The sequence below is a fragment of the Curcuma longa genome, unplaced genomic scaffold (assembly GCF_044706935.1).
Source record: "Curcuma longa cultivar G26 ecotype Majalengka, Jawa Barat unplaced genomic scaffold, ITB_CL_G26_1.1 contig_28439, whole genome shotgun sequence".
Taxonomy (NCBI): domain Eukaryota; kingdom Viridiplantae; phylum Streptophyta; class Magnoliopsida; order Zingiberales; family Zingiberaceae; genus Curcuma; species Curcuma longa.
Window position 1 is genome coordinate 31,114 of NW_027433706.1, and position 4,454 is coordinate 35,567.

The 4,454-nt window shown below is 37.6% G+C and overlaps 1 pseudogene; it reads right to left on the bottom strand.

The window, feature by feature from the left end:
- Positions 1-1,693: 1,693 nt before the first annotated feature.
- LOC141819248 (polygalacturonase At1g48100-like) lies at positions 1,694-4,165 on the bottom strand (annotated as a pseudogene).
- Positions 4,166-4,454: the final 289 nt, after the last annotated feature.

Genomic DNA, 4,454 nt, shown 5'->3' on the forward strand with positions numbered 1-4,454 from the left:
TTGACCTGCTGTTTGCCAGTGAAAAGGATAATTTAAGCTTTTCAAGCAACCATGAAAATGCCCTATTGGTGGTATATAAAGAGAAACATACTTGGTTTGCTCATGAAAGGAAGACTAGGGCAGACCTTGGTTGTCACCTCTAAATGAAATAAGTTGGCAGTTTGTCTGTCAAGCTTGCCTTTTGGATTATTGATAATTAACCAAGGTAACGACTTAGCCTCCTTAAGCACTTGCAATTGGCTTGGTTGCGTAATCAAAAGTATTTAACTCATACAAAAACACAATGATATGGTAACTACGATTGTTGATAATTAACCAATGTGATGACTTATATTAACACATACAAAAAAATTGATATGGTAACTACTAATGTGAAGAGAACAAAATAGTTGTATTTCACCTGATTATATGCTGAAATATCAGTCTGTGGCAGATCAACCTATTACATTACGAGATTAGCTTCAACAATTTCCATGGGGTAACATCCATACAAAATAGTTGTATTTCACTTGCTCTTAGGATGTATTTTTTCACGATGTATGGGCTATACCTGGAATTGGCTTATTAGTTTATAGCTTGATCTGTTGTTTTTCTGGGGATGAGCGGGTGGGGGAACACTTCCTAATGGCAAAATATAGTTGATTTAGTAAGAGCATTAATGTATCAGGACTGCTTGAGAATTGGAAATATTCATTGTAAGAGCAGAGCATGCCATCCCAATTTCAGCATGCCTATATTCAATTGTGACGAGAAGAATGTGCACTGGTAATTTGGGTTGCTTCACATTGAGGAAGATTTCACATTGTTCTTTTGAGACTTCTTACCTTAGAAAAGATCCAGCAAGTGAAGCTTACAAGACCTCACATGCGTTGGCTTTCTAATGAACATGAACCTGTTTGATTATACATTCTTCAAGTTTAAGATTGCTTTGTACATTGACAAATTTTTTGTCAGCAATTCAGATAGAAAAGCACCTTGCAAGAATGAATAGTTTCAAATCTAGATCGATAACAAGGTCCTTGAAAGTGACATACAACTACTGCCTGGAAATTACTCCTCGATTCTACCATCTACAATGTGTGTAGAACAAAGAACAGTAGAACATTCAAGCGAAGGAGGATTTTGTTCTCCTAAGAATAACGCAAGAGGTATTTTCTTGTTACTCTGTTTCAACATGTAAAAGCTGGGTAACATGTGTGACTGCGCTCCAACGAATCTTTTCTTTCTTTCTTTCCTTCTGTATCTATTCAACGGTACTAATAGTTCTCAAATATGGTTAGATTCAAACATATTTGATTGATTTCAGTAAAGTCAGCAGTAGAGAACTGTAAATGCTATACTTGGTGCAACATAAGATCTCTTTTCTGCAGTGTTTTCAAAACCCAATCAAAATGTTTGATTTGAGAGATTTGAAAGTTTTTTAGTGGCATGACCTTGTAGAATTGTTCGATGGAGGGATAAAATCCATGTGAATGGCCCTAAATAGATTGGAGTGACACGTATTTTCTTGTACTTTGGTGAACTTAAAGCTAAGTTGTTTTATGGCTAGATAGCTTTCACTAACTTTTGATTCACTTTCAACTTTATTATTTCTTTGCTTATTTATACTTATTAGAATATATAACTCGAATAGGAAAATTATATGAATTTGGGTGGAAAATTCTTGACTTACACTGGTGCTAAATACAGAGTCAGAAGAATCACAGAAATCTCACATTTACAGTATGCCAATTTCCTTGAGGATGATGGTAATTAACACATGTCATGGTTAGTCAAGATGCGGTTGCTGGCTGGTTTTCCACTCTGCAAGCAGACAATTGGAGGGACAGTTGGAAAAGATATTCCCCAAAGGCCTTCCAACAGAATGGTTCATACATGTGATACTGTTCTTGTAGTGGTTGAAGCTCGATCCCGGTTATACTGATGTCTGAACATGGAGAAGCATCACTGCATGCAAAGTGAACTGGCTTCACTGTGTATGTCCCTCTGATGTTCTCATAGGCAATTCCTGACAGGGCTACGGCTGATGTCTGGTTTTTACAAGAAGATCTATCACAGTAAAATTGGTCAATGACAATCGGAGTCTGGACTTCAGATACTCTTATGTTTGAGAATGTTACACTTCGAACAGATCCTGATCCACCCTGCAATTCATAATATTTGTGCTGATATCCATTAGTGTTCCCAGGTACAGTTTTTGTGTGTATCTTTTCTATGCAATGCTTTTATAGCGGGACAAACAAAATGTAATAATTCCTTGTATGCCAATTGTAAGTTGTTTGCAGAATGGGATAAGAGAAACTTTATTACTGGATATGAGCTGAAGGAATTTTATAGATTGCTTTGTAAGTAGGGTATGCTGAAGCATTCACCTGCCAGGTCTTGATTCTGACACCATTTGTTGTGTCGTGCACGTTGATGTCTCTTACAGTTATATTGGAAACACATGCTTTCATGTTGTCTCTTCCAAGGCCACCAATGCTGATTCCATGACCAGGACCACAGTCTACACTGTGGATGTTGATGTTTGTGCATCCTGTTTGGATGGAGACACAGTCGTCACCTATGTTTAAGCAAATGCAAGATCTCATGTTAGCAAATCTTGAGCAGTTTGTTACAGTGCAAGGTAATAATTCTGTTTCAATTGTGTTGAAAATTTGTATAGACTTTCTTGTTATCTTAAACCATTTAGATGCCATGGAGGATCTTAAACCAATCTTTTGTTCTGCAGCATTTAGGATGAATATCAAATGATCACCCTTTGAGCACAATGGGTCAGGAGTGAAATTGTTTGAACATGTACATGATCATTGTTTGCTGTTGATATTTGTTGTCAGTGAAAAACTGATATCATATTCCTTTTCTATGCCAGAAAAGAAATGTTGAATCAGTAAAAACAGTTTACCACAGCTCATGTTGGTATGATGAATCATGACATCCCTTGAATTTTGCAGATGTATTCCATCTGTGTTGAGGCTTGTGCCAGGTGAATTGATTGTCATGTTGAAGACCTGGACTCCTTCACAATTGTCAAACTTGAGGTGGCATTGTGGACTGTTTTGGATTGTGATGCCAGTTATTGTTACATTATAACTCCGATAGAACCTCAGAGCCTGCAAATGTTTTGTGTGGCGAATCATTGTTATATTGAATGGCAAAAGCTGCAAATTGGACGGGATTTCTTACAGTTGGCTTGATCTCCAGGAACTTCAGACTGAGTGCATAGTCGATCTGTCAAAGGTTTCACCTTGAAAATCAGTAATGTGCAAGAAATTCTATGATTTAGTTGGGTTATTATTGTTTGAGCGAGAAATGAATTTGACTACTCTATGAAGGATGAACCATGGTCAGGATGTATTGTAACAGAGAGTGAACTTGACAGTCTTTTCCCTAGTGGTTAAGATGCTTTGATGGTGCAAGCAGGGATATCTAATCGATAATGTTTGAATGGAGATAAGATCAGCTATCTTACTGGATGAACATTAGACTCTGTGCTTGCCCACCATATGCTGCCTCGTCCTTCTATGACTCCACTACCACGAATTGTTATTCCTTGCAGTTTCGTGAACTCAATCCACCAGAGTAGGCCAGATCCCCAACTTTGGGAATCAGCTGGGGCCAAAATTGTTCCATCTAACTGCAACAAGCACAAGCGATTCTTTAGGATTAGTCATTTTATTTCTGGTGAGTTTTATATACCCTAGCAAATTATTTCATACTGTCACCCTGGATGAACCTAAATAAATGATCTTGTTTTCTAGTCTTGTATCTTATATGTTATTTTTTACTCTTCTTTCCATTTACTTATTTCTTCTGTCCTTGTTAAATTCATGACTATATAGCTAGTTTCCAACAGGCATTTACAACTGTTTGTGTAGACCAAATACAATTGATTACTCTGATCCTGGAAACTCAGCCAATAGCTTGATGAACCTTGCAGTGGATTGCTATTCCTAGCACTAAACAAGATCACTATTCTGCAAGTCATCGCAAATGGCCGACTTCTGTTTCCATCGTCTAGTCGTAGGATTACCTGGAACACAATGTTTGGCTGACAATAAGGTCCAGAAAACGAGATGGGGCCTACAACGAACTCAAACTCAGCTGGAACAATCAAAACTGATCCTTCCACCTTGCACGCAGCAGCCCATGCAGCCTCGAAAGCCTGCAGCAAACCAAGGTCAGAATCTTAACTTTCTCCACCAAATCTTGTTTCTTAGCTCATCGTTCTACATGCACTTTCATCAACCACAAACAACCTTTTAAAAAGACAACTAAAAGAATCAAGTAGTTGAAAAGAAGGCAACTGTATTCTGATTCCCTGTGACAGTTTACATTATGACATTGAAAAGCAAAAAAAAAAAGCAGCACTTTGTTTTTTCTCACTACAAAGGCACCTTTTTGTTTTTGTCACACATTGCATCACAAAAAGTCCTCTCTTTGTTTCAATTTGG